Source organism: Marmota marmota, unplaced genomic scaffold (assembly GCF_001458135.2).
Source record: "Marmota marmota marmota unplaced genomic scaffold, marMar, whole genome shotgun sequence".
In the NCBI taxonomy this organism is placed as follows: domain Eukaryota; kingdom Metazoa; phylum Chordata; class Mammalia; order Rodentia; family Sciuridae; genus Marmota; species Marmota marmota.
Window position 1 is genome coordinate 5,520,669 of NW_026000283.1, and position 14,235 is coordinate 5,534,903.

Sequence of the window (14,235 nt, forward strand, 5' to 3'; positions counted from 1 at the left end):
AAGCACCCTTGGGGTTTAAATCCCCCAGTACGAAAAAAAAAAAAAACACAACCCCCTCCAAAAAAAAAAAACAAAAACAAAGAACAAACAAAAACTAAAATCTTAATCGCTACCTCACCAAAAAATATATACAGATAGCAATTATAAAAAGATTTCAGGGGCTGGGGATGTGGCTCAAGTGGTAGCGCACTTGCCTGGCATGAGCGGGGCGCTGGGTTTGATCCTCAGCACCACATAAAAATAAAATAAAGATGATATGTCTGCCGAGAACTAAAAAATAAATATTAAAAAAATCTCTCTCTTTTTTAAAAAAAGATTTCAACATCATATGCTATCAAGAAAATGCAAATTAAAACAATGAGATTTCACTATATACTTATTAGAATGGCCAAATTCCAAAACTCTGAAAACAATACTGGTGATGATGTAGAACAACAGGAACTCTCACTCTTTGGTGAGGGAATGCGAAATGATACAGTTAGTTTGTAAAACTGTTTGTCAGTTTCTTACAAAACCAAATGTACTTTTCTCATATGAGCCAACAATCACATTCCTTGATTTTTAACCAAATAAATTTAAAATTTATGCCCAGATAAGCTTGCACACTGTATAGAAGCTTTATTCAGAATTGCTAAAACATGGAAGCAACCAAAATGTTCTTCAGTAGATGACTGGATGAATGAGCTGTGGATGAGCTGTGGTGTATCCTGACAATATCATTCAGTGCTAAAAAACAAGTGACCTGTCATACCATGTATCCATGGCTTGGAGGAAACTTAAATTCATGTTGCCAAGTGAAAGAAGCCAATCTTTTTTAAAAAATATGTTTATTAGTTGTTGATAGGCCTTTATTTTATTTATTTATATGCGGATGCTGAGACTTGAACCCAGTGCCTCACACATACTAAGCAAGCACTCTAAAACTGAGCCACAACTTCAGCCCCAGAAAGAAGCCAATCTTAAAAGGCTACATACTGTGTGATTCTAACTATATGACCATCCGAATAAAGGCAAAAAGGTTCTGGAGACAGTAAAAAGATCATTCATTGCCAGGAGTTAGTAGAATGAAAGAGATAAATAGGTTGAGCACAGAGGATTTTTTGGAGCAATGAAACTATTCTGTGTGGTACTACAATGGTGGATACATGTCATTCCACATTTTTCAAAATCTATAGACTGTACAATGCCAGCATTAGGCCCTAATGTAAATGATTTACTTTGAGTCATAAAGATGTGTTTATGTAAGTTCATCAGTTGCAATAACTCTATAACTGTGGTGCAAGAAGCTGATAGTGGAGGAGGTTGTGCATGTGTGAATACAAGGAATATACATGAATTCTTTATACCTGATATTAATTTTACATAAGGTCCTTTATATGTTCCACCAGCCACTGAAATAAGCTAATGTTGCCATGCTTTCAGTATATATGAAGTTTCTTTTTTCATTTAGAAAGCTGTATGTAGCTTCCTTCCCAGGTCTGAGACTTAAACACAACGGTAATTATTTGGTTTCAAAACTTAGAGAGGGATGGAATCTATGGAGATTATTTCATTAAAAAAAACCCTATTTCAATAGCCAGCTGCAGTGACACACACAACTGTAATCCCAACAATCCAGGACGCTCAGGCAGGAGGATCACAAGTTCCAGGCCAGCCTCAGCAACTTAGCAAGACCCTATCTCAAAATAAAAAGAAATAAATAAAAAGGACTGGGGATGTAGGTCAGTGTTAAAGTGCCTCTAGGTTCAATCCCCCAGTGTCTCCCCCAAAAGAAAACAGCCTCACTGGCTGCTATGAAAAGCCATCTTTGCATTGTTCCTGGGTCCAGCTCCCCAAACGCCACACCCACCTCCGCCCTGCGCCTCCTCCACCTCCTCTGCCGCCCCACCTGTCAGAGGAAGCCAGCCATGGACACTAGCTCTGAAATCACCACCAAGGACTTAAAGGAGAAGACGGAAGTTGTGGAGGAGGCTGAGAATGGAAGAGATGCCCCTGCTTATGGGAATGCTAATGAGGAAAATGGGGAGCAGGAGGATGACAATGAGGTAGATGAGGAAGAGAAGGAGAGGAAGGTGATGGCGAGGAAGAGGATGGAGATGAAGATGAGGAGGCTGAGGCAGCTAAGGGCAAACGGGCAGCTGAAGATGACGAGGATGATGATGTTGATACTAAGAAGCAGAAGACCGATGAGGATGACCAGACAGCAATAAAGGAAAAGTTATACTCAAAATAAAAGGCCACCGTGACCTATTCACCCTCCACTTCCCGTCTCAGAATCTAAACGTGGTCACCTTCCAGTAGAGAGGCCCCGCCCACCGCAGATGACACGTGCTCTTCACCACCCAACCAAAACCACAACGTGAATTTGCAACAGGGGAGGAAAAAAGAACCAAAACTCCCAAGGCCCTGCTTTTTTTTTTTTTTTTTTTAAAAGTACTTTTAAAAAGGAAAATTTGTTTGTATTTTTTATTTACATTTTATATTTTTGTACATATTGTTAGGGGTCAGCCATTTTTAATGATTTCCGGTGAAATTTGGAGCATTCTCTGTCCTATTTCTGACTTTACTTGTGGTGTGACCATGTTCATTTGTAATCTCAAAGGAGAAAAAAAAAACTTTGTAAAAAAAAAAAAGCAAAAACAACAACAAACAATCTTATTTTGAGCATTCCAGTAACATTTTTTGTGTATGTACTTTAGCTGTACTATAAGTAGTTGCTTTGCACGAGATGGTTAAAAAGGCCAATGATAAAAAGGTTTCTTCCCCCCCCCCCTTTTTTTGTCTATGAAATTGCTGATTATTTTTTTGGCCCATTTGATGTATGTGTGAAACAATGCTGTCCAACAATAAACCAGAATTTTATTTTGCTGAGTTGTTCCAAAAAAAAAGAAAACTATTTCAACATACCATATAATAAACTCCACTTCTGGAAAAGGATATATATTTAAATCTATATTCTGCCCCTTGTTAGCTGTGTATACTTAGACAAATGGGAATAATAGTCCCCCTCTCATGGGTTTATTATGAGTATCAGATGGGCACATATTACAGTCAATAGGTATAAATGGCATGAAAGTACAAAGTAAAATGTCTACTAGATAATAAACATGTGAATGTTAATTGGTATTAATAGTAATAACAGTAATTTAAGAATGTAAATACTGTATGACCAAGAGAGAATTTGGTCCACACAGAATTCACAGTGTTTCTTTATGACCAGAATTGTTGTATAGTTTTTGTGAAATATTGTCAATGAGGAATATTGTCTTAGAATAGGTTGTGACCATATTGCTAGAAAAAAAATTTAACTACTTTTAGATTAAGATTATGATAAAAATTTTAAGGTTGTACTTTTCCTCAAAGATTTAATTCATAATAAACTGTTCATTTGCATTTAATAATATATCCTTGACCTACATGCTACTTATCAATCACTGCATTACAGACTACCACAAAACTTAACACATATGAAACAATACAAATTTATCATCTCAAAATTGTCCTGAGAAATTCAGAGGCAGGTTAATTGGGTGGTTTTGCAAAGAATCTCTCACCAGGCTAAAGATGTCATGGAGGGCTGTAGTCTTTGAAGATTTTATGTGGTGGTAGGGCATTGAAAGATTCAGATCTTTTTGTTGTTGTTGTTTTGTTTTATTTTTTAGGATTCACTTTTCTAAGTTCATTCATGCAATTTTCAGCAAGAGACTTAGTTTTATCAGCAGATGGGCTGCTCCATAGACCTGCTCATGCCATGGATTCCATAAGAGTGAGTGACAGAAAGACAGAGACAGAGAAAGAATGCAGGTGAGTGAGAGCATGTCTAAAATGGTAGTCACAGCCATTTATAACCATCACTTCTGCCCTATGACATTGGTCACACATGCTAATGTTATGGGGAGAGTGTTACACAAAGGTGAGGATACCAGGAGATGGATATTATTAGAGATCATCTTGGAAGCTGGCCACCCCAGTTAATGACTATGAGTTTGGATGCATTGGCCCCTAGATTCTTTCTATGCCTTTCTCTTTTTCTCCTAGCATTTTAATTACAGTAATGTCTAAACTAATACACATTTCACATATTATTTCTTTTGCAACAAGATCTCAATTATAATGCAAACCACAACATTCACAGAGGCTCAAAAGTACACAAGAGTCTATGTAGTTTCCTTTCTCAAATAAGATAAACTGTGTTTAAGACATGAACTCCTCAAGGAGAGCTCACAAATTGTTGTTGTGTTCTTATTCTTGACCAATAATTATCCAATATTCTAAAATGTTATTCTCATTATTAAATCATTGTAATGACCAAATAGAAACTGACATCTAGTCTCCCATAATGAGATTCTGCTTGTGGACTCACAAATGAATCAACTAAATTAGCTCTGAAATGGCAATTTTTTTGCCTAATGCATGTGCCTGTGTGGTATATCTATGTGTGTATGTACATATGTACCACAGTAATTAACACATTTAAATATTCTCATTAAATTTTATATTTAGTATATCTTTAGTGCTTATCACAGTGCCCAACACATAGTAACAGCACATTTAAATAACATTGCAGTGAGTCTAGTGGAAGTTGACAAAGATGCTGATATCTTCCAAGAAGTAAACAAATATGTCTTTTATGCGTGCTGGAGGGCAACATTACATAGTTCAGTGGTTCTTAAACTTCTACATACAGCAGAACTCATTTAAGAACTTGTTTAGGATTTATATTCCTAAATTCAAAGTTCAAGGGATTTGTTTGGGTATGTTGAAGGGAGCCATGTAATCTGTATTTTTGTGTATGTGTGGTGCTGGGGATCAAACCCGGGGCCTTGGGCATGCGACTCTACCACTGAGCCACATCCCTAGCCCTGTAATCTGTTTTTAAACAGACACCTTTGGGCAATTCTGCTATAGCTGATCAGTATCTAACATCATATTTGAACATGTACCTAAGTGTAACTCAGATGTTACCAAATCTATTTTAATAATCAAATAAAATGATTCCATCTTCCATTTTCTCTCCTGTGTAACCTAGTCACCATATTTCAGTCTCCAATATGATATTTTAACAATTTCTTAAATGTGATACCCAAATCACAAATAAGCAAAAGATAAATGTAAATTTAATTATTAAAATTTAAAATTAGACAAAAATGTTTGTTCTTCAAAGGATGCCATCATGAAAATGAAAGGATAATCCATGGAATTGGAGAAAATATTTACAAATCATATGTGTGATGTTGTGGTTTCGATATGAGATGTTCCCCAAAAGTTCAAGTGGGATACAATGCAAGAATTGTTAGGAGGTGGAATGGTTGGATTGCGATAGTTGTAACCTAATCAATGGATTAATTAATTAATTAATTAATGGATTAATGCACTTACATGGTAGTAATCCTAGGCAGGTAGGGTGTGGCTAGAGGAGGTAGGAAACTGGTGGTGTGCTCTGGGGTTTATAGTTTGTTCCCTGTAAGCAAAGTTCTGTCTGCTTCCTTGTTGCTAAGTCCTGAGTTGCTTTCCTCCCATGCCTTTCCACCATCATGTTCTGCCTCACCTTGGGCCAAAGTTATGAAGTTTACCATCTGTGGATAGAGACTTCTGAATCCTTGAGCCAAAATAAACTTTTCATCCTTTATATTTTCTTGTCAGGCCTTTTAGTTGCAGTGATAAAATAAAACCTGATAAAAACATCTGTTAAAGATTATAATTCAGTATTTATAAAAAAATCGTACAAATCAACAGAAAGACAAATATTCCAATTAAAATTGGACAAAAAGTCTGAATAGACAATTTTTTTTCCTAAGGAAGAGATACAAATGGCAAAATAACACGTGAAAAGATGCTCACCATTACTCTTTAGGGAAATGAAAATCAAACCCACAATGAGGGGGATTGGGGTTGTGGCTCAGCAGTACAGCACTCATCTAGCACATGTGAGGCTCAGGGTTTGATCCTCAGCACCACATAGAAATAAATAAATTAAATAAAGGTATTGTGTCCAACTACAACTAAAACATAAATATTAAAAAAAAAACCCACAATGAGGGACCCCTTGGCTTTTGAGAATTCTGTTACTTTGTTACTTTTGTTATTGTAATAAACCTACTGCTTGCTTGCTAAACAACAACAACAAACAAAAAACTTCAATGATATACCATGTCACATACTCAAATGGCTATTATAAAAAAAGAGAAAAACAAGTATTGATGAGAATATGGAGAAATTGGAACACTTATATAATGTTAACATTCAAGTAGTGTAAAATAGCACAGCTACTTTGGAAAAAAATTTTTCATTTCCTCAGTAAATTAAACATAAAATTAACATATGATTCTTAAAATTAGCCTGATTTCTATTTGTTGCTCTTAAATATTACTGTTTATATAATTATTTCCCTGATTAAGAATTTAATAGTCTTTAAAATCAAAATTCATTAAAATAAAATTTCCAGAAGTATAAAACTCAATCATTATTATTTTCATAATGATTTGCTTGATTCCCCTGATATTTTCCTAGGTATTGTCTAAGAAATAGAGTTTAGGATATCTGGATCCATACAAAGTTCTCACTTCTCATGGTAAGCCACAGATAGACTTTCTTAGGACTAAACAAATGAAATTGAATCTTTGTTTTAACTGTCTGATATATTGGGGAAAATGCTGGACATGGTCCTGATGAAAGTGTTATTATATTATTATGGTTGTTATATAACAATATTATGCTATTATGTTAATATACATATAGCATATAATATTTTACAAGCAGCTCTGATCCAGAAAACGGAATAAAACTAAATTGATACTATATCTTCCAGAAATTACAATGTCAAGAAAAATTATAAGTCTTACAAATGTTAAGAAAAGACCTGAAATCTTTAAAATTTAAATAAGGCAAACCAGGTGGTAGTACATGCCTATAATCCCAGCAACTCAGGAGGCTGAGGCACGAGAATCACAGGTTCAAAGACAGCCTCAGCAACTTAGTGAGACCTTGTCGCAAAATGAAATGAAAAGAACTGGTATATAGCTGAGTGCTAGAGTGCCCCTGAGTTTAATACCTAGTACTCCAGAAAGAATAAAAAAGAAAGAATGAAAGGGTAAGGTAGAATGAGATATACAAAGAAATTTTTTTTAATGGGAAGCAGTATAATTAAGGTGTTATCAATGAAAACTCTCTTTTCCAGTCACAAGTCAATGTTTTAAATGTGATAAAATTATAAAGTTTGTGGGCATCTCAACAATAAAGTTATGGTACTCATTATTGATTGCTTATTTAACCAACATATTTTTATTTATGTATTCAATTAATGACTGCCCCAAGCAAAATCCTATTTCAGTTTACATGCCATGCTAAAAGCTAACTGTGTTTTTGAGTTGATTGTCATCAGCAGCATATAAAAGTGTAAATGATGAATGTATTTTCTGAATCAGGTTCTATGATGTGAAATGCCAAGGTCCTTTTAAATAAATATGTTTAATGATTATAAAACTAATATATGCTCACTTTTAAAAATTGGGAAAATAGAAACTTTGAAGCTAATACTCTTTATATAGCTGTATTTCATTTTATTTCTTTCTCCAATATTCTATATCTTATGCATTTTTCTAAAAATTGTATGATTCTTAGTAAACATCATGTTCAGGTTTCATTCTAATAGTAACTTTTAACAATAGTGCTAAATAAAAGGTTATACCTCAAAATATTAGACATGGTCAGGCGCAGTGGCACATGCCTAAAATCTCAGCGCTTCAGGAGGCTGAGGCAGGAGGATCCTAAGTTCAAAGCTAGCCTCAGCAAAAGTGAGGCCCTAAGCAACTCAGGGAGACCCTGTCTCTAAATAAATACAAAATAGGACTGGGGATGTGTCTCAGTGGTCAAGTGCCTGAGTTCAATTCCTGGTACCCCCGCCAAAAAATGTTAGACCTATTTAAAAGTATACACTACTATGCTGGGAAATGATACATATAACCAGAGACTATCTGTTGTTTATTATGTAATACTATAATTGAAAATGATTATTCTTTTTAATATTGATCATTTATTTGAATTCTCATTTATGAAATATGAAAAAAGTATAAATAAATGTATCTAAAGCATATCATTAATAATTACTCCAAGGGGCTAGAGATATAGCTTAGTGATAGAGTGCTTGTATGGCATGCACAAGGCTCTGAGTTTAATCCCCAGCACTACAAAAAAATAAAGATAAAATATTCCTCAGAAATAAATATTCCTCAGAAATAATTTTATTGTAGTCGAAGTGGGAAAATTGAGGTAGACTTTTAATTTGGATTTATCCTAATTGATAATTATGGCTTTTAGCTAAATTGATGTAAACATACAATAATTGAAATACTCGGCCACATGAATCTTTACACCTTTAATTATGCCTTCTATGATTAAGGAACTCAATAAGCTAAAATCCCAGGTAACATATATTTTCAGCACTTCACTGAACTTAGGTCAGCTGCTTGGTTTTATTTTGGATTGTGTCTAATCTGAGAGTTCCTGACCATTTTTTAAAATGTTATGGAAAAGAATACAACAACTTAGTAGACTGGCCATGAACCTGTCCAGAGTCTTTACCGATAATTAAGAAAAATATCCTACTTTGTTCTTGATGTAGTTCTGTTGGAAGAGAGAGTAGTCAGTTTGGAGATTATTTTTAACAAAGCCATTTTTGAGGAGAGAGAACAGGTGGCTTTGAGAAAGAAATTTAACTTATGAAAGTGACTAAATCTTTCTAAGTCCATAAATAGTATCTAGTCCTCCAGTTTTTCAATTCTTAAAATTTAAATGCTTATGGCTATAAAAATATTACACCTAATAATTTTGAAGTATGCTATCAGTATTGCATTTCTTATTTTAAAATGTCTTATCATTAAGGATGTCATTGTGAATTATGAAACTTTTCTATATTTAATTTTATTTGGTGTCATGGGCTCTGAGGAAAAGATTTTAGTGAAATAAAGGTTAATAATAGCTTCACTTTAAGTTAAATTATTTTTATTTCTTTTTCTTTTCTTTTTTCTCTTCTTTCTTTCTGTTACTGTATATTCACACTTGAGTGCCCTTTGAATCAGGACACCAATGACACTGTTTCCAATTAATAGTAAAAATTTTCTTTGATCCTTTGACTTTTTATGAGATGAATTTATATTTTCCAGACTAACATGCATGACAACATAATTCTCTATACTCATTAATATTCAATTTTGCTGCTTTAATGAGAGAAATCAGGAGAAATGTCATCTGCTTATTTTAGACATTAGTAACTTTTACTAATGTAAGGAGAACAAAAATACTTTTGAATCATACTCTATAATAGTTAATAATAAATAGACATTATATATGTATATGTGTGTGTGACACTGTTCCAAATGCCAAATATATATACTAACTCATTTACTATTCAAAACAATCTTATGATAGAGAAAATTTGAATAGTAAACAAACATAAATAAATATGCCTAATCACTTCTGGATTTAGTCTTTTTTCTTATGGTTTCATATTACCATGAAAATAGAAGTCTGAAAATGAGGTTTTTGTTTGGAGGGGAGGGTTGTTTGTTTGTTTGGTACCAGGGACTGAAACTAAGGGAACTTAATTACTGAGCCATATTTTATGTTTTATTTAAAAACAGGATCTTACTAAGTTGCTTAGGGCCTTGCTAAGCTGCTGAGGCTGGCTTTGAACTTGTGATCCTCCTGCCTCAGCCTCCTGAGATGCTAGGATTACAGGTGTGTACCACCTGACTAAAAATTAGGTTTTAAGAAATCATTTAATGATATAGAAAAGCACACATGATTTAATTCTGTATATTAAATTTGTGTATAGAGTCATCTGAGCTCTGTTTTACATATAAACACACATAATATACATATTAAGTGTCACTACTAGATAATGGGATTTCATGTGGTTTTCTTTTTTTTTCTTTTTTTTTAACCTGGTTTTCATTTTCTTTTTTAAACATTGTATTATGATTTAAATCTAGGCAACACTCACAAACTTAAAATGTTAAGCTTAACAGAATACTAACAAAAATCATATGAAAGGTGTAGACAGGACTGGCAGAAAATGTGATATACAGATATATATATATATATTTTCTTTTTTGTACTGGGCATTGAACCCAGGAGCACTAAACACTGAGCCACATCCCCAACTCTTTTATATTTTATTTAAAAGTAGGGTCTCACTAAGTTGTTTAGGGACTCCCTAAATTGCTGAGGCTAGCTTTGAACTTGTGATCCTCTTGCTTTAGCCTCCTGAGCCACTGGATTATAGGTGTGCAACACCACACTGGGCTAAATGTATTGATACTCTAAAGCAGAGAAAAAGACTAAGCTATAGGAATTGTTGACCTGGCTTCAGCTAATAGTCTGGTGATTCTGGAAGGATATACCAAGTCTATATTTAGTTCATAGTGAAATGTGTGGGAGAAAACTTAAGCATTTTTAGTTATTCTAATGAGCCAAATGATTATGTATGTAACCCTTAATGATCCCTTTCTACTCTTCTAAAATTAAGTTGAAGTATGCAAAGTTAAGCATACAAAAATAGAATCCAAGAGGACTTTTTCTATGAAGTCCAAAGATGTATATTTAATTCAAATCCATATTGAAATGGATTTGAAAGAAATGTAATGAATTTGAAATAGGTAATTATTTCTTTGACAGAAAGAATATACTCCCTAAAAATATTAATCTGAGCCAGGCATTGTGGTGTACCCCTCTAATCTCAGCAACTCAGGAGGCTGAGGCAAGAGGATTGTGAGTTCAAATCCATCCTCAGCAATTTAGCGAGACCCTGTCTCAGAATAAAAAACAAAAAAGGGCTGGTGATGTGACTCAGTGGTTAAGCACCTCTGGGCTCAAGCCCTGGTGTGTGTGTATGCACACACACATATGTATATTTAAAAATAAGATCATATTTAGTAAAGTCATTTTTTGTGTTAATAAAAATGTCTACTGCCTAAGCCAGTGTTTTTCAAATTGTGATTGCATAGAGCATCTGTTTCAGAATCAGCTGTGATACTTGTTTAAAATGCAGAGTCCCTCCCAAACTAACAGAATCAAAATCTCTGGGAGTGGGACCATGATAAATAAATTTTCAACATGCACCCTAAGTGGTTCTAAAGCACACTAAATTTGGAGAATCCTTGTACTGGAAGTAAGATGTAGTCTCTGACAATGACAATTTATATTTGCAGTAGGGAACAGTCATGGAAGATGCAGTAATACTGTAGAGATTTGAATTAAATACTCAATTGTCTCTAAAGAGCAAAGCACTGAGGACAATTCCCTGTCATTATGCATCTCATGGTAACTTAGACTGGTACATCTCAAATTGATTATTCCTTAGAATTTCTTAGCAGTTTTTTAAAGTACAATATTTCATGTTCCACACAACATCTACTCAATCAAAATTTCTGGGGACAGGGTCTGGAAATCTCTAAATTTTTAACATATTTGGTGATTTTGATAATCATGTCCTACAGACTTCATTATAAACTAACTCTCCTTTCTACCTAGATTATCTTTTAAGGTCCCTGAGTCTGCCATAAAATGAAATTGTGTGGTTTTTGTTTTGTTTAGAAAATTGATAAAACTATTGATCATTATGACATCTCTTGTGTCATAACAAAGCAGCAAAATAACATTGATTCCATTGACATTAATTCAAAAAGTTTGAAGCCAAAGTGATTAAATCTATTTCTCATGAATTGAGAGGTGGCAAGTATTTAGTCTCATGAGCTGAACTCTAGTTATTGCAAAATGTTCTATGATTCTTTATTTTAATTAACAAATAATAATTGTGTATATTTATGATATACAATGTGATGTTTTATCTGTGTATACATTATAGAAAGATCTAATGAAGCTAATTAACACATCCATCACCTCACCAAGCTATCATTTTTTTTTCATTTATAATTAATAAATGAAATTATATGAGAATTAACAGTTCTCTCAAATAAAGAAAATTTAAAAACAGTTACACAAGAAGCCTTCTGTCAGATGCTGTGACATGAGCCTGTAAATCCAGCTACTTGGAAGGTCAAGGCCAGCCTGGGAAACATAGCAATACCTTATTGCAATATAAAAAAAAAACTGGGGAAAACCTGTTAATAAAGAGCTAATCTCTGTCTGGTGCTTTATGGTTTTCAAAAAATGTTTACATACTTTATCTTATATTATTTAACACTAAGAGGAACCATCTGAGATAGAATTGTCAAATATCAGCTTTCCTATTTTATAGATGTATAACTTAAGGTTTACATATTAAACAATGATATGTAAGGTAACCTAGAAGTAATATAATTTGAGAGACTATACCAGAAGCTAAGTCGTCTATGTCCTGCTCTTTTCCATCACTGCATGATGCTACCTCCTTCACTAAAAATGATTCAAGTTGGCCAAAATAATACAGATTAGGGCTAGAGTTGAAGTTTCCTGGAAAAGCATTTGCCTAGCAAATATGAGGCCCTGGGTTAGATCCTATCACTGCAAAAGAAAAGCTGAACAGAACATTTTTGCTCTTTGAGGAGAAAGAATAAGATATCTTTAATTGAAGTTTTTCCTGAGTTCCACCCTCAGCGAATGCTGCCTTATTAGCACTATTTTCAGAAGAGTTTGTTTAATTCAAGCCCCTTGCAGATATATCAGTCACATATGCTATAAATCAAAATGCACAGCAGTGCCTCATTGGCATATTCTTAGTATTAAAATACAGACAATAATCTTTATTGATAAATTGAGTTTCAGACCAATAATACACTTCTTCACAAAAACATTTTTCAGTAACATTACAAATAAAAAATGCTGTGCAAAACTGCCCCAGTTATTCCCATCCAGCTAACAGAAAACAATCAAATTGTCATGACTGTATTAAGTATATGGTTATATGAAAAAAAATATCAGCAGTCAGAATGGAAATGTTAAGGATGAAAGAAGATTATAAATATATAGTTAAATAAGGAATTGAAAACTTAGGTCATACTACCCTCTCAAAGGTATTATTAGGTTACTGACCCAAAAAGGGGGAGAATATTTTGAAAAAGAACAGTGATGTAGAATGAAAATAATTGTTTTTACTTTGGAGATAACCCTTTAGACTCTGCTTACTCTGTGACACTTTTCAGTGGCATCAAATACTTACAGATCAACTTTTCAGCCCAACAGAAATTTTCAGATATCATGCAATTCAACACATTGGTAGGATTTGGAGAGGTACACTCAGTACAAATCAAAGTTTTATATTGGACCTTAAAAAATCACTTCAAGGGCTGAGGATGTGGCTCAAGCGGTAACGCGCTCACCTGGCATGCGCGGGGCGCTGGGTTCGATCCTCAGCACCACAAAGATGTTGTGTCCACCGAAAACTGAAAAATAAATAAATAAATCACTTCAATTGCTGAAGAACAAGCAAGGTTTTATCTCATTCTGTTACTGTCATTTCTTTTTTTTTAATTTTTTTTTTAGTTATAGGTGGACACAATATCTTTGCTTTATTTTTATGTGGTGCTGAGGATCATACCCAGTGCCTCATGCATGCAAGGCAAGCACTCTCCCTCTGAGCCATAACCCCAGCCCCTGTTACTGTCATTTTTAGCTCGTGATTGTGCAGTAGAAGTTTCCAAATAGAGGAGCCAGATCTTAACAACAATAACAAAAAAAGTATAAGTGGTTTTTGAACCTTATCAGCAAATGTTTTCTCGATCAAAGCTGACTTTATCCAAACCAGATTTTTGTACAGTATTTATGTGTGCCTAGAGGGTAATAAGCACTATAAATGCAATGAATAGAATAAAATATATTTGGCCATATACTCTCCTGTGCCTAAGTCTCTCCCTGGGAAGTGAGCAAAGTGGTTAAGGAGGTGCATTAATGTTTTTAGGCTACTTACTGCATGACTGCTGGAAGAGGCTAGTACCTTAGTGGGCTCCCTGAGCCTCTAACTTACTCCTAAGGAGAGACTTACTGGGAATATTAACCTCCAAATTACATAAAAAGCTTGATCCAATGCTAAAGGTACAAAGGAAGTATTATTCTAGACATAGAAGAAATACTGCTCACAATATGTAAGTCTTATCTTAGCTGGGGAAAAATGCTCCAGAAACTTCCCAAAGGAAGAAATAGGAGGTAAACTACCTGGGATAAGTGAATATTCTTATTTTCTCACAAATAAAGAATTATTTAACAGCTCAGCTAAGGGTGGGTCTCTGTTGCTCTGTCATA

General features: G+C 34.1%; 1 pseudogene; it reads left to right on the forward strand.

Moving 5' to 3' along the window:
• Positions 1–1,793: 1,793 nt before the first annotated feature.
• LOC107152983 lies at positions 1,794–2,391 on the forward strand (annotated as a pseudogene).
• Positions 2,392–14,235: the final 11,844 nt, after the last annotated feature.